This window comes from Hipposideros armiger, unplaced genomic scaffold (genome assembly GCF_001890085.2).
Source record: "Hipposideros armiger isolate ML-2016 unplaced genomic scaffold, ASM189008v1 scaffold_471, whole genome shotgun sequence".
In the NCBI taxonomy this organism is placed as follows: domain Eukaryota; kingdom Metazoa; phylum Chordata; class Mammalia; order Chiroptera; family Hipposideridae; genus Hipposideros; species Hipposideros armiger.
This window is the reverse complement of record NW_017731821.1, coordinates 1,405,002-1,427,802: the sequence shown is the minus strand read 5'-3', so window position 1 is coordinate 1,427,802 and position 22,801 is coordinate 1,405,002. Positions and strand designations below refer to the sequence as shown.

Genomic DNA, 22,801 nt, shown 5'->3' with positions numbered 1-22,801 from the left:
GGGAGGTTCTAGAACCCCAGCCCTGCCTACAGCAGTGTCAGGTCAGGGCCCTCTGACCCAGCTCCCCAGCCACCTGCACACGTCTCCTCTCTCCCCACCAATACACAGAACAGTGAAATCCTGCTTCCTCTTCTGCCCCAAGAGTGCGCTCCAAGGTCATCTGCCTCTCCTGCTCTGCTGTCGACTCCATCCCTAACGCTCCTCACTTCTTTCTTAATTACTTATCACATTGTTCTGTCATCTCTCATGCAAATCCCCCCTACACTCACACACATACACATGAATCAAAATCTCTACCTGGATCACAGCATCATCATATCCTCTAATGTACCTCTGGCAGATGCCACTGTGTGTCTCCACCCTTACCCATAATCCTTTCCTCCAGCTATGGCTGGCTGTGACAGTGCTGGCCAATAAGATATAGATATAGTCATAAATTCGCCGAGAAGGGCTATTCTTCCAGATTTAAAAAAAAAAAAAACTCTTGAGATGGTCTCCTTCTTTGCCCCTCCCACTTCCTTTTTCCTGCCTAGAATGTGGATCCGAGGCTGGGAGGTGAAGCAGCCGTTTTGCAACCATGAGGCAACAAGCACAGTGCTAAGGCCTCCACTCTAAGGCTGGTGAAATGGAAAAGCTAGAAAGAGCCTGAGTTCCTGGGGGCCTGATGAACTCCCGTGCCTGCCCTGCACCAGCTGCCTAAGACTTCTCATGGCCTGAGCTGACCCTCACCTGTCCATTTAAAGTCGCAGTCACAGGGCCTGCTGGGTTTGGGAGTTAATCCCATCCGTATTCAATACACCTTTTCATGTGTCCCCCAAATGAGATAACTGCAAAAGAGAGTTGCTTGTACTTCTCCCTTACAGCTTTATATCATATGACACTGTGAAATGTACTGATTTGTGCCTCTTTCTTAGTCCACCTTATCACAGTGTCACGTTTTCTGGGGGGCAGAACCTATCTCCCCCACCTTGTTCTCCGCCAGCACTTAGCGAGGAACTCACTGCGTATCTGCCAATTTGGGGTAACGTGTGTGTTTCTTTCTGGCTCAGTCATTTAGCCAATGTCCCACAGTCAAAGGGAGGAGGGACCGATGAGCCCTCCCATCTCTGTGTACGGAAGGAAGCCACCTCTTCCAAGCAATCATCAGAACATCACGTATATGTTACCCTGCCGCAAATCAGTTATTTACATATTAAAGTGGTTATTAGAGGAGAGAATTCACTGATGCAAATTTGACATTCAGATGTCAGCCACTCCATAAATAAGGTCAACTGTGATGAGGACACATGTTAGTATCCAATTAGAATCTCTTAATGTCTAAATAATGCTAATGTGAGGCATCTGTCAGCCCCGTCTACACTCATAAACAAAGACACTGATGAGCACCAACCGGGTCCAGTGTTTCTCCCACTGCCATTTCACGGTTCTCAACTCCCAGGAAATGAGCCAGCCCTCTCCATCTGGGAATAGTTCCGGTCAGTTGGTGGACACAGTGGCCAAGTTCAGGCAGCACAAAACCCCCCAGCAGTTCCACGGACCCCTGGAGCCAATAGCTACTTAGAATCACTCTTTTTTGCTGACTCTGCCCACGGAGCATGGAGTCACATAAGCCTCAGGGTACCCAGACCACGTTTTCCCAACAAAATCCATTTTATCCAACAATTTGCTTAGAGAGAAAGATAATTTAGCTGATGATCATTTTAAGCATTATTTGGTATTAAAATAGACATGAATGTAGAATGTAAAGTCCACATACTTTTCAGATAAACGTAACAATATTGTGAGACATGTCATGCTTGGGACAAACTGTATCGGGCTCTTCCCAGTGGGTGGTACCTTTAATGGAAAGACCTGAGAAACACGGACTTAGGGAAAATACTCCAAGGCCAGGGCCTCCAAGGAAGAACTACATGCAAATCAGGGTGGGAAGAAAGACTTTCCAGAGGTAAGGCACTCTTCACTCCTAAAAAAGCCCTCTCCCCTCCCAGGGAGTGGATGTGCCTCTCTTTTTTGCATAACTGCATGTACTCCTGAGTCAACACAATGTTGCTATTGTCCTACAAACCCCAGGAGTAACCTGGCCTCTTCCTCATAACAGGGCTTGACTCCAGTTCCCCTTAATTAAACTTTAGCTCTCCCTCCAAGGTTTGGACAAGGTCAAGCTCAGGTGACCTCCCTGAAGCATGGCCTTCCGTACTTGAATTCTGGCCTGGGCACCGTGGACAAGCAGCGTGTTACCCCACCACACGTGGTCCGTTCCGTGGGACCAGACAGACCTGGCGTTACCTTTGCCCCTGACTCTTCCACCAATACAAGGGAGTGGTGCATGGCCCATGAAAATGTCCAAAAAAGCAAAGCAGTCTTTCCATTCAAGATTTCCTAAGATATTTTTAAAACACTGGGAGCAATTACTCACATGCCAAAACTATATAAACTTTCTTTTTCACAGGCTTACTTCCTTTGCCAAAATCGCACTTTAGCAAATCAAGTTCAAACCCTTGAGCCTGACATTTGGGGCTAAGGCTCAGAGAGGAATAGAGATGACCCCTACCTATTGCAAATGTACCTTTCGAACTGTGCTGCTGTCCAACATGCAACTTATTCTCCAGTCACATTTGATCTTCCTGATGAATTGTCTCTCTCCTGCTCTTTCTCTCTCTCCCTCCACCCCCACCCCTATGCTTTCAGCTCTAAAATCCCCTCAACGTCCAATTCTAGGACCTAATATTTATTCTTTCACTCAATGGACATCTTCTATCAGGAGCCAACCATGAAGTGGGGTTGTCCTAAGTGTGGTACATGAGACAGACAGAGTAGGTGTTGCTGTCATGGGCGGTCACTCTACAAGGAGGTAATGAAAGAAAACACCACAGGTGATATGTGCCAGGAAGAAAAGAAATAAACCCTGGCCTAGACGATAGGGTATAACTGGGGAGCTCGGGTGCTCTGGAAAGGCCTCTCTGAGAACTACAAAGAGACAATCACACCATTCTGAAGGAAAAGCATTTACAGGAAAAGTAACATGGAGGACAAGGGCTTTGAATATGGACAAGCTGGAGGGTCTGGGAAACGGTAAGAACATGAGGTGGGCTGGAGCATGTCAGGCTAGAGGGAGACGGTATAGGTGAGGTTCAGGAGGGACCTGGCTGTGTAGGGCCTTGTAGGCCGGGTAAAGGATTTCGATTATGTTTTGAGGGTGAAGGGACGTGATTTGAGGATTTTTGAGGAGAGCAGTGACATGACTGGGTGAGAATCGCACATGAGCCCCTTACAAATTCTGTGTCCCTGGGCAAGTTACTTAATCTCACTAAGCCTTAAATTTAGGACCTGCCTCCTTAGGCTACTGTGATAAATAAAGAGATAATATACACAAAAGCCATAGCCCAATTTCGGGCCCAACAAGCTTGTGGCAGGTGTTATGACGGAAGGGACTGACCCTGCCTCAGGCACCCCTTAGTCCTGTATTTGTACATCTCATAGCCTTTCTATCTGTCTGTCTGTCTATCCGTCTATCTATCCATCTAACCATATGCCAATATTACTTGCTCTCTTTCTGTGGATTCCCTATCTTTAGCCTGCCAACTAAAACATTAAACAGATGAACGGAATGAGAAGATCCGTAGTGACCTGGAAGACCAGGAAGAAGAAATACATCGAACAAGCGAAATCGCCAAGAGAAGGACCGCTCCTGGGAAAAGATAAGAGACTCGAAGGGATCCAGGAGCCCTGACACCAGTTTCACAAAGCAAGAAAGGAACAGAAATAGGGGAGTTAGAAATGGAACAAATAATAGAAAAGTAAAACATTTCTTAAGTGGATGCAAAGTCTCTGAATCTTCAAATCGAGAGACTTCACTGAGCTCCAGACAAGATGAAGAAACTGAGACAGACTTACGCGTCATCTGGGAAAACGCCTGGTAAACTTCAAGGATGAAGAAAATCCCACCACCTAACAGACACAAGCAACAGTCCAAGGACTGCTGCCTCACACATTTCTTATTTCCCGTCTGAGGATGTTACATCGTTTGTTATTTAATTTCTCACGTTTCCCTGAAAAGTTTGCAAGTTCTTGGTAGCAGGGACGATGTTTTACTCATATTTCTATCTGTCTTAACATCTGGCCGTCCAAAACATTGGTGCACAAGACAGTTCACAACAGTCTAAGAGGCACACAGGCAGCATTCTCAACCACTTGGACTGCGGATGGAGCTAGCAGTCTTGTGCTTTTGCGATGGCCTAAGGGGAGCATTAGCTTTGATCTGGGAAGTCCTGAGGCTTGGTGAGAATCTTAGGGTCGGAATGGTGGTGAAAAGAAGTGTCATATAGCAGAGCTGGGCCTGGGAGAATGACCTGGTATCCCCCAGTCAAGACTGACTTGGGGGTGATCATCACCTCAGATACAGTGTCATCCTCAGACATCACCTTCAAAAGCCAGGTCTGAGAGAAACAGGGTCCAGCCTCCAAGGAAAAGGGATTTTCAAGAGCTAGGCAGGGATGGTCAGCTTTCTAGCCTCCAAGGACCCTGGTGTGGGCAGGAGCTAATCCGGAAAGTGGCTCAAGCCCAGGCCCATGATGGTATTAAAAGGATAAAAAGGCGGTGGTTATAAAAAAAAACTGCAGTTCAGCTGGCAAAGTAGGGACCCGAGCACACCCATTTTACGTCAGGACATCAGGCGTCAGGCAGGTCTGTGTTTGACCCTCAGCTTAGCTGCTCTACCCACCAGCTGTGCAATACTGAGCAAGTGCGTTCATGCTCCAAGAATTGTCATGAAGATGAAAAGACTTAAATAATTAAAATACAAGATAAATCAGAGTGCTGATGCAGTTATAGGTACATAGCAAGGACCCTGTAAACATATTAGCTCATTGTTAGTTACTCGTTTCTAATATATGTATATATTGACAAAGCTATCTGCAGATCTCGCATCTGCTGGGCTAGGCTGGCTCCTGTATCTGCTGCTGTGGTCCCCTGATCAGAAGCAATCCCGAGAGTGATGGAAGACACAGCCCCGCTCTCCCTGGTGGATGTGCCAGCAGGTGTCTGGCAGAGGCCAGCACTCGTCCAGCTTCAAGGGCAGTGAGAACTTGATGCCTGTGGCCCTCCTAGGAGCGGGAAAACCAGCCGTGTCCTCCATGCTGGCAGGAGCCCTCCCAGCCCCCGAGGCCCCAGATCTCCGCTCTCTCCAGAATCCATGAGTCTCACACCGGTTCTCATTCTAGGGTCTTTACCTCTCACTCCCAGTCTCTCTACCAATGTAAAGATATAAAGTCAAGTCTTATAAAGTGAAATCTCTTTCCATAGCGCCTGAGGCTCCTCCCCTGGAACTTCCTTTGTGTCTCAAAGATGTTAAAAGAGTCGGCGGTGCCTCCACTTACCCCCACGCGCACATGCTGACGGTGTTGGAGGTTCCATCAGGGCCTTGCTCTCTGGAGGTCGGGAAATCCAGCCTGAAAGAGAAAGGAGGAGAGCTTTTCCAATTTGCTTCTTTTCTAATTGGCTTATTCTAATTTGCATAATTACAGGAGTCAGTGTTGGAAATTTCCAGTGCATGTCCTTTATTTTTTTTTCCCCTGGGATAATGGGGTAGGCCTGAGCCTGCACACCTGCCCCAGTACGGTAAGCAGGGTAAGACAAACCTGTGCTATGGAACGCCCTCTTAGACTCATGCTGTCTGTTTCTCTTTTATTATCCTCTAGAATGGAATAAAGCCTGTCTTTAAAGGTTCAAGCTACTCCCCTGGGCTGTGGGGAACCAAGGAGACCTTTGTTGGCGGAGGGCAGAGTGTGAGAGGATGCTCAGAGCCTCCCAGGACCCAGGTGGGAGGCCACCGTGCCTGTCAGACAGGGCAGACCAAAAAGGAAGGTCAAGTTGCGGGAAGTTCGCATGGCATGGCCTTCCACCCACACCGGCAGATTCTACTTTAAAAGCTTTGAAAAGTCTTGGGTTTGACTTCACTAAGGAAGTGACATTCCTTTCCTCTCTCCCTAATAGACAAGCACAGACCCTACAGTCACGGGGACCAACCATCCTCGTTTGCCAGACTTCTATTTTTTTGTTTGTTTACTCGTTCATTTTCTTGGGATGAAATTTACATACCATAAAACGAAACATGTTAAAGTGTACAACTCGGCGGCCTTTAGTGTATTTACAATGTTGTACAACCCCCACCCCCACCTAGTTCCAAAATATTTCCACCACCCCATAAGAAAGCTCTGTACTCATCCGGCAGTCACTTTCCATTCTCTCCCCACTTCCATCCCCTGGAAACCAATCTGTGCTCCGTCTCTGTGGATTTGACTGTTCTCAACATTTGATACAAATGGAATCCTACAAAATGTGACTTTTTTCTGCCTGGCTCCATTGATTTAGCATAAGTTTTTGAGGTCCATCGACATTGGAGTATCAGTACGTCATTGCTTTTTATGGCTAAATAATATTGCACTGTATGGGTATAGCACACTTCATTTATCCATTCATTAGTTGATGAGCATATAAGCCATTTCCACCCTTTGGCTGCTACAAACATGCATTTTCCTATATGTGTTTGGGTGTCAGTTTTCAGTGTTTTCAGGTGTATACCCAACAGTGCAGCTGTGAGAACCTTTTTTTTTTAATCTCACTTATATGTGGAATCTAAAGAATAGAATGAACAAACTAATCAGAAACAGTCTCAGAGATATAAAGAAAAAGCTGAGGTTGCTGGATGGGAGGGGGTGGGGACGAGGAAGAAGGGGAGGGGGTTCAAAATCACAAATTAGTAACCGCAATTTTGCCACAGGGATATGAAAGACAGGTGGGGGAATATAATTAATGTTGTAAAGATTTTGTAGGGTATCAGATGGACACTTGTCTTTTTAGGGAGACCACTTCATGGACGGTGTAGATGCCTGACCACTGCAGTGTACACCTGAAGCTGAATAATAACGAATGTCAACTATAATTTAATATATATATTGGGTTGTCAGAAAAGTCATGACGCATTGTTGCAACGAAAAACATAGAAAAATGTGTCATGACTTTTCCGACAACCCTATATATATATATATTCACAGGATATGGTGTACAGTATAAGGAATAGAGTCAGTTCAACTATAACACCTATATACAGTAAAACCTTGCATTGCGAGTAATGTGGTTTGCAAGCGTTCTGCAAGATGAGCAAACACTTCTAAGACATTTTAACGTGGTAAACGAGCAACGTCTTGCAATACGAGTAGCTTGTTTCTGGGACAAATTATGCTTACAAACCAAGGTATTACTGTACAATGTCAGAGGGGTAGCAGATTGGGGGAGGGGCGTTATCACTTGGTGAGGGGCGTAAATGTCTATTACATTGTTTTGTTTGTACACCTGAAACTAATAAAAAAAAAGCAACTGAAAAATACCTTTAAAAAAGAAAGAAACAAACAAACAAAGAAAAGGAATACTTTCATTTTAAACCCAGGATAGTCTCAGGCCAACCAGGCCAAACTGGACACCTGCCTACAATGGGTCAAGCATTAGGACACAAGGTGCTCAGACACAAAGAGAAGCAAGAAAATTGCAGGCTAGATGGAGATAGCTGAATGGATGATTCTGATCCAGGGTCAGTAGATTGAGGGAAACCCAGAGAAGGGGAAGGATCTGGTCAGGAAAAACCTTCCTGAAATAACCAGACACAGTCCTGCCCTCAGGGGCTTACCGGTGGCTTAAAGGGGACACTCAGACAATTACAGATTAATCAATGCTAAAATGGAGATAAGCACTTGGTTCTAGAAGAATATAAGGTCAGGAAGGTTTGTAGAAAAACAATGGCACCTGGGCTGACTTTTTAAGGACAAACAGAAGCTAGCCTGAAGCAAAATGGAGGAGGGGATTGGAGGCAGAGTGAATGACGTGCTCGGAAATCCAGAAGCTAGATGGAAAAAGCACCCTCTTATACATTTCAAGGGAGCGAATGTCCCATTCCTGTGGATTTAAGCAAAAGATCTTGCAGCTGTAATATGATACCAAAAAGCACTACTTCACCCACCAATTACAAAGCATCAACGAAAAGCCAAGTCTCCTTGGCAAGTTGTGAAAGACATGCTAATACGCGGATGGGATGGGATATGAAGCTGGATTTTAGTCTCAGTTAGCTTCCAAAGAACCACTAGCCTGAGCCAAGATAGAGTTTTCTACCGACAAAATCCTACCTGGTAAGATGTTGCCTAATCTCTCCGGTAAGAAAGCCCATTGCTTATTCTAACACCATAGCTCCTAAGATGGGGTCCTGTATGTATAATGAAGGACTCGCTGGCAGGGATAATAAAAATGACCCTCTCTGTGCATGGGCTGCTCTTTGGCTGGTCAGGGGACTGTCCTGCATAGAAATAAACACAATGGGGCATCTTCAGAGACGCTGCCTTTGGCCTCAGTATGTAAACACCTTTGGGAGCCTAAGGTAGCACAATCAAAATTGAACAGAAGCTTCCTGAGTCCCGCAGTCAGGGCTATTGCTTGTACCAGGGTGAGGGAGAATAAAGCTCATGAGCTACGAGGATTTCGCTGAGCTGAGTATGTTTCTACCCTAGAACCTGGCAATCCCATTCCTAGATCTGTATCTCAGAGAAAGAACCACACAGACCCATAATGGACACATCCCATCCTTAGGATTCTTACAACTTGTCCATGAGGGACAAGGAAGCCCATCGTGGCATTGTATAAGGAGTTAGAAGGAAAGTTTGTGTCCATTACCGGGGGATTTAATACATAGAATGTAGCTAATGCATATTAAGGAATTGTCTGTAGCATTTAGAAACACCCAAACAGATGTACGGTCCATACGGCAATGTGGATACAGCTTTACAAACATAGCTTTGTAAGGGAAAAAAAACATACGAAAATAAGACATTTTAGTATAATACCACTTTATGTAAATTAACAATAACAAAATCATGTAAATTAACAAAGCACCACGACATCGTTTACAAGGATAAAAGCATGTTTAAGGGTATTCCAAACGCATAAAAAGTTAGCCCCTCTGAGAGATGACAGGAGTAGGGAATAGGGATAAAGGGGAAAAGGAAATAAGACAAGAGAAGGGCCTCGTAAGGCCTGGAGGTAATAATGAGCTGCTGCCTGGGGAGTAGGAGTCATTCAACCCTCTGCACCTGAGAACCATCAGCAATCCCATGAACCCCGCATGAGATACAGCTGGTCCCAGAGTAGTGAGCAATGATGCAAACGCTAGCAAAGCTGATGAATAACATAAAGCAGTAAGCAAGGACGTAGTGCGTTAGCTCTACAGACAAAAGCTTTCCAAGTTGGGAGAAGGATGGTTAGAACAGAGAGAGCACAAATCAGGAGTATTCCAGCGCTAGTCCTTGAAAATCAAGTCGAATCTGCATCGTTAAATAATCAGGTAAATAATCGTGACGCTGAGGATAACAACACTTTTTGAGCCCCGACTGGCAACACCAAGCACCTGATACACATTGTCTCCTTTAAGCCTCCTAACAAGTAAGGTTGTTATTCCCATTTTTCAGAGGAGAAAACTGAGGCTCAGAGGTATGACTAAGAAACTTTCCATAGGTCCAACAGCTAATAAGTGGCAGAAGCGAGACTCATGCCTTTAAATCTTGGCTCCAAAGCCAGGCTTTATATCCCCTCCCCCCCCCACACACACACAGAGGTGTGCCGTGTTCAGGGCAAATGGATAGGGAACTGTGAAGCTCTAGAAGGAATATACCTGCCAAGGACGACTCCTCCTGGTTAACAGAGCACAAATTCATAGCCAAAGTCAAGCAGCCAGTGCTGACAGAGGCCTCTAATACATTCTGCATTTCAAGGAAAAGCCACAGACTGAGCTGAGGTGCCAGCTTCCTGCAATGTGCTCCTGCAGACTGCCGAGCCAATCCTTATGAAGGAGGTCCGTCTTTCAACCAATGGGCTACGACCTGCCCCAGCCAATCGGAACTGCACAACTCTATCTTCGCTGCGTTTATACTGACCAATCAGAACTGCTCCATGACAACCAATCAGAATGCATGATGCCCGCTAATGAGGACTGTGCGATTTGGACCACTCAGAAATGTGCAGATTTGGATAAAAATGGACCAACTGAGAACCACTCCAAACTGTGAGGATCTGAATAAATATGGACCAACTGGGAACCGGGGTGGGAACTTTATAAAAGCCAGCCTCTCCTTTGTCTCGATGAAGCAAAGTTTCAGTTTCTATCAGAGGTTGCATTTCCCCAGTTTGCAAACTGTTCACCTGAATAAAGTTTCTTCTCTTTCCACACCTCAGGTTGGGAGTTTTTGTTGTCAGCATGAATCAAAACCCAAGACCCAAAGGCAAAGTTTGAGATTAAGTTTCAGTGGACAGAGAACTTGGTGTGAACGATGGGGGAAGGGTCCTGAATGCCAGGCTAGGCATTGATTTACGGCTTGATGTTCTAAAATAATGTCCCCAAATTTCTTTGATCACACACCTTTATTGGTTTTTTAAAAATGAGTATGCCATTCAATATGTCACTTGTTTATTTTCAACACATATGAGTTTATGAATATATTATTAATTTTACAAATTATATACAAAGAACAAAAATTCTAAAGTAAGAGATGAGGCAGAAATCTAATTCAAAGTTCTACTATTTTCTTTTTGCACTCCAATGGACTGTCTTACAAACACTGCTCTACATGCATCCACTTGGGTCCTGTCTTCTGAGACTTGCCATTTTTCTCTTCCTTCCAAAGCTGGGGAGCATCTCTGATATACCAATAAGCTCAATGTCAGCTGAAATCAGGAGCCAGTACTTCAGAAGTCAGTTTCTTTCGCCCACTCTGTCTGGTTCCATCCTTCCCTCCTCCCAAGCCCCTCCTGGGCTGCATCTCACCTCTGCCCAGCAAAAGCACACCCTGCTCTGTCTGGTCTTGCAACCCAAGGATGGATGCTTGCGGGCAGCAACTTCCTCCAAAGTCTGACCACGTCCTCCCGTTACCATGGAAACAAGAAAATCAGCAGTTGTTTTCTTCCACTGGCAACCCTGTAAACAGTAGCAAAACAGGCTTGCCAGTCCCGAGGCCTGTCTGGAAAGTGCACCACCTACCCTTGATGGACAGGCGGTGGTCATCAGGGCCCATTCCTTCCTCTGCTATCACATTAGCAAGGCCTCGATTAGGTTCTATAATCCGGACGCCGTCACTTAGCCGGTGGATTTGTTTATTGAGAGTCCTGTCCCTGAGCACGAGGGAATTTGAAACACAGTAGCTTCTCACAGTTCTGGAGCTCACATGACATAAGTCTGCCATGAGGCTGAGGAGCCACCGAAGGGTCACAAGGGGACCTCGGCTTCCAGTCTCTGCACCCACTTCCATGTCATGGAGGGTAGAAGGACACAGTTAGAAGGACAGCTTTGACCTCCAAGGCCATTGAAGCTTCCTGGGAATCATTTGAGTGACAGACTGGAGTGAGTGTGGGGTTTAAATTCAGACCGTGTAAGGTGGCTTGGCTTTGCCACTTACGCGTTCTATTAATTTCCTGGGGTTGACATAAAGAAGTCCCATCAACAACAGAAATGTATTCCCTTCACAGTTCAGGAGCCTGGAGGTCTGAAATCAAGGAGCTGGCAGGGCCAGGCTCACGCCAAAGGCTCTAGGCAAGAATCCTTGAGGGCCCCTTCAAGCTTCTGCAGCCATGGGGTTCTTTGGCCTGTGGCAGCATAATTCTAGCCTCTGCCTCCGTCTTCACAGGCCATTGTCCCTCTGTGTTTTTGTCCGTATCTGCCTCTTCTTATAAGAACAACAGCCATATTGGACTTAGGACCCATTTGACTCCAGTTTAGCCACATCTTAACAAATTATATCTACAATGACCCTATTTCCACGAAGAATTACATTGTGAGGTACTTTGGGGGTGGGTAGGGCTTCAACATATGTTTTTGAGGGGGCACAATTCAACCCATAACACCAGCTGAATGACATTGGTAAACTTAATTAACCTCTCTGAGCCTCAGTTTCCTCAGATGAAGGAAACAGTGACCTACTTCGCATGGCTGCTGCGAATCTCAGGTGAGATTTGTGGGGAAAGCCCCTGGTGGATGTCCAACATATATGAGTTCCCTCTTTCTTCTGCCTTCAGGCCTGCCCAACTGCCCTCCTGACCTGTCTGTTCGCCACTTTGGGGAAACTTGTGCCCCCTATTCAGATACCAATTGTCCGCCTGCTGAGCCATGGGTCCCGCCATAGTCATGATGCAATCACAGCTAAAAAGGACAAGTGGCCGGGAATGGGGGGGTCGGGAAGGATGATGGACATGAATTTGGTCTGAGCATGGATGGGCTGGGTGTGCACAGAATTAAACACCGTAAGGTTCAGAGGACAATTTGGCAATATTGCAATTAAAAATGAACATGCCTACGCTCTTTGGACAGTAATTCTACTTTTAGGTATCCACCCTAAACATTTGGTCTCTGTGCCAAATGATGCATGAAAAGGATATTCATGGCAGCATTGTTTATCGAAACAACAGATTGAAAACAGCTTAGACTTTATGGTACAGTCACCTAATGAAATACTATGTAGTCATTAAAATAATGAGGCAGCTCTCTGTCTGTTGAGACGGAACGACCTCCAAGATGACATTTTAAGTGAAAAAACAAGGTTCAGGGAAGGAGGGATGAAAGATTGGGGCACAGAGATTTGGGGGGGCAGTGAAAATACTCTGTATGATCTATAATGGTGGGTACCAGCGGTTCTCAACCTGTGGGTCGCGACCCCTTTGGGGGTCGAAATACCCTTTCACAGGGGTCACCTAAGACCATCGGAAAACAAAAACATATTTACATTACAATTCATAACAGTAGCAAAATTACAGTTATAGAGTAGCAACGAAAATAATTTTATGGTTGGGGGTCACCACAACATGAGGAACTGTATTAAGGGGTTGCAGCATTAGGAAGGTTGAGAACTGCTGGTGAATACACTTGTCCAAATCCATTGAATGTACACCACCAAGAGTGAACACTCAGATAAACTATGGACTTTGGGTGATTACGATGTGTCTAGGTAGGTTCATCAACAAATGTACCGCTCTGGTGGGCAGGGGGAATGTGAGAAATCTTTTGTACCTTCCTCTCAACTTGGCCGTGAACCTAAAACTATGCTAAAACAAACAAAGTCTATTTGACAATAAATAAATAAAAGAAGATCAGAATAATTTTCTTTTATGGAGGGGAGAAATTACACACACACACACCAACACAAACACACACACATACTATTTCCAGAAGGATACATTTAAAAGTAAAAAAAATTAAAAAAAAATAAGAGTAAATAAATAAATAAAAGTAATAATCGTGGTTGCCTCAAAAAAAGAAATCGGGCAAGTGGGACAGGAGACACAGGGAGACATACTTCTTACTGGATCCCTGTCTATGCCTTTTGAATTAGGTACCAGATAAACAAATAACCTATTCAATAAATTAATCAAATTTTTAAACAGTGATAACAGGTTTCAAAGGCTGTGACTAACTTGGTTCCATCTAGGCTAATGGACCCCAAAGGAGGGTTCTGATCTGGTGTGGAGAACGGCTGGTGTACAGTCAGGCAGCGGTGTCTTTCTCTGGGGCTCACATGCTCACCATAGCTGGGAATACAGTAAGCAAGGGCTGGCCCTCAGGAAGAGAGAACGGTAATGGAAAAAGCTGCTTAGGTGGCTGTTAGTGCAGCCATGTGATCTCAGAGCAGACGTGAGGTTTCAGGTGGGATGGGGCAGAGACAGGAATAGGGACTACAGGCCCAGCTCACACTGGGGACACGTGGGGCTAGGAGCGGCCTAGGGAAGATGGCTAAGGCTCCTGTGCAGGAAGGCCCAGCCCGGATCCACCTTAGGACCTGTTGCCGAGGACAAGGCTATATAGAGAGAGCATATCCCCATAACAAGGCCAGAAAGAAAGGAAGGAAACAACCCATTCCCTCAGGTTCCTGCTAGGTGACTAACTAATTGGATAAACTCATCAAGACGTACTATCAGGCATTATTTCATCAACACCTCATGGGGTCCCATAGGATGGTTCCTCTTGAATCAACTTGACATTGCAGTATTAATAGCTGTTAATTGTTTAATTTGTTCATCCTTCCCAAGGGCGATTGCATTTTCACTGGCACTTCAGACACTCCAAGGACTGCATGTCTAGAGGAAGTTATTTCAAGACTGTGGCAGGTGAGAGAGAGCTATTTGGGACTGGAGGCCTCCTCTGTACTCTCAAAACCTCTAACAAAGGGGATGACCCACCTTTGATCCCAGGTCATCCCTGAACTGAGGACCACTTTAAGGAAACAAAAGCTACTTAGAGGAGAGCCTGTCAGTGCCTGCTATATGCTCCAGGGTGGAACAAAGGGCCAGTGTCACCTGAATGGCTCAACAGAGCACAATTGACTTGGGGTGTGTCAATCAGACCTATTCCACTGGCACAATTCAGCCGCCACAATATGTCAGGTCTGTAAAGAAATAATTGCTGGGTCCAGAATCAACGCTCAACACGAGGTATTGCAAGGGTCCAAGAGCGTCCCTTTCTTCCCCTGACTATGAAACCGCAAGCACTTCTCCAACCCAACGCACAAAAAGAACTATGAACTACTTTTCAAGGACAAAGACCCTTCTTTTACGTTTCCACAGACAACGAAGAAGTCAGCCTGTCTAGTCTACCCTCAAAGAAAAAGCCAGTGGGTGCAACTTACCAATTCATTAGGACTTCCCACTCTCCTAGGACTGGCTTCTTTTAGTATGCAAGGGACAGAAACTCCGTGTGCCTCTCAATGGCCTTGGTGCAATTATTGTGTTGATTTGATGCAGCATTAGCTCCACATTTAAGGGGGTTTGTGTTTTTTAATTTGCAATTAAATCAAATGATGCCTCTTTGCTAATATGGTTGACACTGGTTTATATTCTGCAGCAAGCAAGGGAGGCAACTTTTATTTGGCATCATAAAACAGGCAGGGTGGGGAGCTTGAAATTTCAAGCAACTCAATTTCTTGCCTCGCTGTTCAGCCTAGTTAAAAAAAAAATCAAACTACATATCCATCTATTGTAAAAAAAATGGTACAAGTAATAATTGGTGTTTTACAGAGATAAGCTAATTAAGTCACCAAGCAAGCAACATTAGAAGGATGTGACAGGATGAATGTTTTTGCCCCACCTCCCAATTCATATGTTGAAGCGCTAACCCCCAATGTGATGGTATTTGAAGGTGGGGCCTTTGGGAGAGGATCAGATTAGATGAGGTGGTGAGGATGGGCCCTTCATGATGGGATTAGTATCTACACAAGAAGAGGAGGAGATCCAGGTTTTAAACCTCTGACACACACACACACACACACACACACACACACACACACACACACAAAAGGCCATCTGAGCACACAGTAAGAAGGCAGCCATCTGCAAACCAGGAAGAGAGGTCTCACCAAGAACTGAATCTGCCAGCACCTTGATCTTGGACTTCCCAGCGTCCAGGGCCATGAGAAAATAAATGTCTATTGCTTAAGCCACCCAGTCTATGGTATTTTGTTATAATAGCCCAAGCTAAGACAGATATAAACAGGTAGTACAGCAAGAATAATTGATTTTGTCACCTCTTCCTTCCTGGATGATGACCAAGCCCTTGACACAGTCAATTTCTTTCCGACCTCTGATACAGCTGTACTGTCTCCTTTTGCTGTTGCGTTCTGTTTCCGCATCAACCTTAGGAGCCTTCTTCATCCAGGAACAGGCAAGAAGATAGTTGAGAAGAGTGAGAGTCTCAGGAGAGCATCTCATAATCCCAGGATCCATCACTGAGCACCTCCTCTGAGGACTCAAGAAATATCCTCGAGTGCCGCACGCCTACATCTTTAGACACAGGGTACCCACCAACTCACCACATGACAGCTAATACAAAAATACCAGCTTCAGACAACAATGTCTGTTTTTTTAACCATCCCATAACTTAGCAACTCCATAAAGGATGTTGAGCCTGAAACAGAGATGGAGGAGAGAGGGGTTGGAGACAAGAGTGTCACAGAAGATAAAGAAAGTGTTTCCAGGACGACCATTGTTGCTGAGAGGTAAAGGCAGAGGACGGCTGCAGGGAAGGTGGAAAGGGATGGTTTCAGCATCAGGTGGCACTCAGGGGACTGGTGGTAACTGTTTTGGTAGCGTGACGGGGTGGGAGCCAGCATGGAGTGTTCACAGGAATGAAGACATACCACTCTGCAAGGTGGCAGCATTCCAAGGATGCTTCAAACACTACAATGTTCATCTCTTTAGGATGAACAGCATCCCATGTACTCAACTACCAGCTTCAACACTGCTTGACACAGAAATGTACCATTAATAAAGAGGCATTACTACGTGGGTGTGGGTTTCTATTTAGTGTCCCTCTTCCTCTCTCAAGTATTGACTAAATCCAGCCAGGAGTAGCTCGGGGAACATGTCTGTGCTGCCTCTGGTCTGGCTTTCCTCCTCCGTTTGTAGCCTGTTGACTTCATTGTTCTCATTCCATTTGTGTCCCATGCCAGTCTGGGATCATTGCTGATCCATGACAATCTATGTCGGACCAGCCACTTGCTCACCCCAGAGCCAGACCAGCACCTACTGAGAGTTCTGTCTCTGCAACTATTTCTATTTTGCTCCAGACATTATCAGTAAGGGTTCTGCTTTCTCTTGTCCCACGCAAATGCGAAAGCAACTGGCGGGGGAGGCTCTGCCAACACCCTCCAGAAAAAGCCTATGAAAGAGTCCTGCGGATACCACCTCTAGCTATGGGGGGTGGGTACTTAAGACTTGCCTGGTTTTGGGGGCGGCCAGGTGTCTCAGTTGGTTAGAGCGTGTGCTCTGATCAACAAGGTTGCTGGTTCGATCCCCGCATAGGCGAGTGAGCTGTGCCCTCCGCAACTAGACTGAAGACAACGACCTGGGCTGAGCTGTTGCTGAGCTGCCTGGACAACCAGGTGGCTCATTTGGTTAGAGCACATGCTCTTAACAACAAGGTTGCCAGTTCTATTCCCGCATGGGATGGTGGGCTGTGCACCCTGCAACTAAGATTGAACATGGCGACTAGACTTGGAGCTGAGCTGCGCCCTCCACAACTAGTTTGAAAGACAGTGACTTGACTTGGAGCTGATGGGTCCTGGAAAAAACACAGTTACCCAGTTAAAAAAAAAAATCATTAAAAAAAAAAAGACTTGCCTGGTTTCAGTGGTGAAAAGAAGTCTTGAGGACTAGTGTCACCTGGATGTTCCTCCCGCTATTCTTCCACTAGCCCTTGGCAATGGCATCTTCCACACGGCCCAGCTAGGAGATGGAGGTGCACGTGTGCTGAATACCACGTGTAACCGAGCAGTGAGTGTCGTTATAAGAATGAGGACGGCTATGGGAACAAATGACTCAAAACCTATAAATATAAACCTGGCTTCATTTGCAGTACTTCAGTGAGGACTCAGGAGGCCTCCTGGAAAATGGCTCGTGTTACTTTTATTTAGTGAGGGTCTTTTCAACCCTTTATTGGTTAATCTTCGTATTGGCTGGATAGCTGGGTCATAAAGCTAGGTGCAGTCTCTGATGGGCTATTTGGGGGCCTTGTTCTCTGCCTCTGAGCACTTGTTTGTCTAAACCTGAGTGCCCAAGGTACCCCAGGCATTTATACAGGGTAGCTGATTCCTGTGCCTTAGAAAAATTAGAGCTCATGACAGGGAGTGGGGAGAGGAGATAGTGTAGGGAAAGAGGGGGGGCAGCCACTGAAGCTTGGAAGTGGGGTGCTGGAGGACTGAGCAGTTAGCAGCAAGCTTGTTATGTGAATCTGGGGATGCAGTGTGGCTGCCAACAGCACTTTTGTCTCTGCCACATCTATCTGATGGGCTATGATGAAGCCATTTACAAATGTCTACCGAGAATTCATAATAACACAGGAAATACTTATTTCACATTGCCCTGTACATTCGGTATAGAAGTAATAGCTATCCTTGACTGGGCACAGACTCCATGCTCCTTATATATATATATATATATATATATATATATATATAATCTTGCTAAACCAACACCTAACCACCTAAAAGATGGGGAAACTGAGATTCAGAGAACCTAAGTCATTTGTCCCGTGGCTGAGTGGTAGAACCAGGGTTGAAACCCCTGCCTGTCTGACCCCACAGTCAACCCTTTCATTCTTCCCACTGTGCACAACAACCAGTGGTGGCCAACCCAAAAGGTTAGAAAGAAACAGACCCATGTGATTATATCCGAGTCTGGGCATTTTTTAAATCTGTTTTGTATTTGTCCGGAAGGGTCATCAATTTCTCTCATAACGCATACATTAAACCCCGTTTTTGTAAATTCCCTTCCCATGTGACATCCAGCAAACATAGGAGGAGGCATCAGAATGAGCTAGTGGTGGGGGTGTCTGGCTGAGGGCCATGGCGTCCCCACTCTGTGATGTGCACACGAGACGAGACTTGAGCTGTTCAGACATCGTTCCTTTCCTCTCTGGCTGTTCTCCAGCTCCAGCCAAACCAGCACCAGGAGGAAGGCTCCCGCTGTCCCACAGCCCGTTTGGGACTCTGTTCTGGGGCTGCTGTCACAAATGACCACACACTGGGTGGCTTAACACAAACCGAAATGTATTCTCCCACAGCTTTAGAGGCAAGAAGTCTGGAATCAAGGGGCTCCCTGCAGAGTCTCTAGGGAAGATTCCGTTCTTTGCCTCTTCCAGCCTCTGGGGGCTCCAGGGGTTCCTTGGCTTGTGGCTGCATCACCCCAAGCTCTGCCTCTGTCTTCACATGGCTTTGTCCTCTCTGGTCTATGTCTCCTGTTCTACCTCTTATAAGGACATTTTTCAATAGATTTAGGACTCACTTACATAATCCAGGATGACCTCATCTTAAGATCCTTAACTTAATGACATCTACAAAGACCCTTTTTCCAAATCAGTAACATTCATAGGTTCTAGGTATTAAAACATGGACAGACGAGGTCTGACAATTAAGTTCTCAAACTCATCCTAGAAAAAGTGCTCAATACCTCATGGCTGAATATCACTTTGGTCACTTTCAAAGTACTCCCCTTAGAAAGCTATGCACCAATGCCAGCGCCTAGTCTACCCTTCAAAGCAATTTTGGAACTCTTTTTCTGGAATGGCCATGAGAGCTGTAGTCCTATTACCCCTGATGTCCTGAATGGCATCAAAATGTCTTCCTTTCAATATTTCTTTTATCTTCCAGTAAAGAAAGAAGTCATTAGGGGCCAGGTCAGGTGAGTAGGGAGGGTGTTCTAATACAGTTATTTGTTTCCTGGCTAAAAACTCCCTCACAGACAGTGCCGTGTGAGCTGGTGTAGTGTCATGATGCAAGAGCCATGAATTGTTGGAGAAAAGTTCAGGTCGTCTAACTTTTTCACACAGCCTTGTTAGCACTTCCAAATAGTAAACCTGGTTAACTGCTTGTCCAGTTGGTACAAATTCATAAGGAATAGTCCCGCTGATATCCAAAAAGGTTTAGCAACATCATGGCAACCAGTTTTCAAACTTAATTGCCAGACCTCATATATTTGGGGCAGTCACCATGAAGCCCACAACTGAGACCGTCCTTCCTTCTAGCCCAGGGCTCATAACAAGAGCAATAGTGGCAGATGCTGGACTCACATTGGTTCCAAGTTTCAGCATCAAATATTGAGTCACCCACCTCAAGTAAAGAAAACTCTGCTGCCAGTTGGAAAAGAGTGAAATTGTAAGCTCCTCTCTCTCCATCATCTCCCTAACCAAACCACATCTCTTGCACAACAGGTAATGGCTGCTTATACATGAAATAGGGTCCCTTTAAGTTCCCAAGGCCCCAAATCTTGAAATCTCTCTTTAAATTGTATGGTAACCATTAAGGGCTTTGTCGGGGAAGGATGACAGGGGTAATCACCCGAGAACAGATTTTTAGGTAATTTATACTTAGTCAATCCAAACCTAATTCCTGAGTGACCTATATTGTGCCTAAGGAGCCTGAAATAATCATGTATTTACCCTTTCCCCTGAAATTAGATGGTACTTCCTATGTAATTACCCAGCCACTAAGTGACAATTGCCGTGTAATTAAATGGTCAGTGGTTACCATATTATTAAATTGCATTGACATGATATTCGTTCCAGAGAACCTTGCACTGTCACCACAAAATTAAATTCCCCACCAGGAAATTACAGCCGTTCCTGGGAAGTTCTGCATTTTGCTTGGATGGCTCTCGAATTGGCAGAAACTCCCAGCACCGTGGGTCTCCAAGGAAGCCAAGACACAACCAAGCCTGTATAGACGTAACCTGGCCTCCTGGGCTTGGGTTTCTTGCCAGACTGTGGTAGCACCTCTGACGCCCAGCTCCAGTCCAGAGCGAGGACACTGGGCACCTGCCTCCTCCTCTCCAAGAACATGCTACTGAGGAGTGGTAGACATCATGCTCTTTCTCACCTGGGTGTGGTACCTACCCAGGGACACGGCATGCTGGGAGAGCTTGAAGCCCTAAGTAAAGCTAGAGTTCTATTTCGGCCTGTGAGAAACAGTCACTAAATCATCAGTAGAAGCATAAAAGTTCCATAAAGACAGCATCTCTCTCTGTCTGCCTTGTTTATTGCCTTATCGCCATACCATCCTTGGTGCATAGTAGATGCTCAATAAATATTAGTTGGATTCATTCATTCATTCTTTCATTCATTCATTGGTACACATCTACTACATACCAGCCACCATGACTAAAACTTCTTAAGGACACTGTGAGGTCCAATGGAGCCTCAGGGAGGCTGAGTCACTTGCCCAAGATCGTTATACAACTAGTCAGAGGCAGATACAGAACCAAAGGCAGGGCTTTCTGACCTTAAAAGCTGTGCTCTCCCTATAACAACACAACTTCTTGGCCACATACAGCCTCAAACCACCCTGGGATGCTAAGGAGAACTTGGGAACGCTAATGGCTTCCCAGGGTTGAATCGCTTTGGGGACTAAGCCTTATTTACACAGAGCAACCATAACAGTTGACATAAATTGTTATTCACATTTAGTAGGTGAATAAAGTGAGGCTAGAGATTCACTGACTCATCCAGAGTCACACCACTGGTAAGTTACTTAGGGTTGAACTTGGACTCAGAAGCCATTTGAATGCCTGGTCTAACTAGAGAGAGACAGGCTGCCTGCCTCAAGTTCTCATGTTTTCACCATGAAAATGTTATGTCTTTGGGTCACCACTGTTTCTGGATGTGACTACTAAAATCTCATATGCCACTAGCACTCTCTAACACCCTAGATCAAATTACCTAGCTTCCAAAGACAGATTCAAGGGGCAAAATGAAGCCAGACAGGAATGGGTAGAGCTTGAGGTTATAGAAAGGAAAAGATTCAGGCAACGAATAACAAATAGGTCTCATGTTAAAGTCAGCTCTGATCAATTGGTAATAGCTGCCTGGAGCACTATATTGTGAAACCTTCTGAGGTTGCATTAGAGCTCAGCAGGATAAAGCATCATGATCGATTAGTGATGTCTGCCAAGGACACTGCTAAGAGAGTAGCTGAGTAGGGCTAGATATTTACCAATTCTGATCTAGATTGTGGAATTCTACAAAATCAGGTCAGGCTGGGGAAATTTTCAGGACTGGGGAGAAACCAACGAAGGAGGCAAAAAATCCAACTGATAAAGCAAGTTAGAAAAAGACACTCTTTTCCTCAAAAGCAGGTGCTCCTAAAAGAAAGTGAAAGGTCTCAGGAAAAATGGAAACCTCTGGTCAGGAAGCCTTGCTTCTAGTCTCAGTTCTGCTGTTAATTGTAAGACTTTGACCCCATTCATCACTGCCCATCTCTGGCTCTCAGCTTCTTATCTGTAAAAAGAAGGTATTTGAGTAGCAGATCTCTAAACCACATCCAATTCCAGGATTCCAAAGTCTATGGTGCTTAGTACTGAACTACCGGGAAAAAACGGGGAAGGAGTGGGCAAAAGCTGAACAAACACTTCTCATATTCTCTGTGGGAGGGGCACCAAATACAAAGCGGAAATCCATACTTGCATTTTGGTGATATTGAGTTTCAGCATGAATTCAACATCCAAGGAGAAATGTCAAGTAGGCAATTGAGTTTGTCTAGCACCCAAGGGAGGTACCTGAATAGAAGAAATAAATGTGGGAGTCATCAATAAATGTATGAGAGACTGAAACTAGAGAAAAAAAAAAAAGAGGGCCAAGAGGTGTTAAAACATTTAGAATGTAAGTAAAGGGGGGAGCCAAACAAAGACTGAAAAGGCATGTCCAGTAAGGTGGGGGAGAGAACCGTGGGACTGTCACAGAAGCATCGGAAGAAAGGGTTTCAAAGAGGAAACCGCCATCTGGGTCCAGTGCTGCTGAGAAATTGAGTGACACAAGGAAGAGGAATGAACGTGGCAAGATATATCATTGATGACCTTGATCAAACCTGTTTAAGGGCGCGATGGGGACAAAGCCTGACTGGAATAGGTAGAAGAGATACTGGGATATGAGGAAGTGGGGACAACAAATATAGACAAGAGGCCTGGCCTCGGGGGTCACATGGCCCACAACTCATGGTTGGCATATGTTTTGGTGAGTTCAAAAATACAAATTCCTGTCCCTGTCATCCACCAGCATTTAACCAGTCTGCCATTTGCCACAAAGATGCCTTTCTGACAACTTGCCAGGGCCCCCTGTCAGATTGTAGCATTAAAGGTCTTTTACCTTGACCTTGCCCTGGGGGAAACTGATAGACCCAGAAGGGATTTCCTGCCCATCCTTTTGCCTCCCATGGTCCCGTCAGATGAATGTCTCATCAGGCAG

General features: G+C 45.4%; 1 protein-coding gene across 1 annotated transcript in view; it reads right to left on the bottom strand.

The window, feature by feature from the left end:
- The window catches only part of LOC109395460 (cytosolic carboxypeptidase 4-like), a 206,909-nt gene extending 184,831 nt beyond the window's left edge, over positions 1 to 22,078 (bottom strand). Inside the window, exons 1-2 of the mRNA XM_019666460.1 lie at positions 22,021 to 22,078; positions 5,376 to 5,447 (exon numbers count right to left, since the gene is read on the bottom strand). The gene's annotated coding sequence lies outside the window, so the exon portion shown is untranslated. The remainder of the gene's footprint in view (positions 1 to 5,375; positions 5,448 to 22,020) is intronic.
- Positions 22,079 to 22,801: the final 723 nt, after the last annotated feature.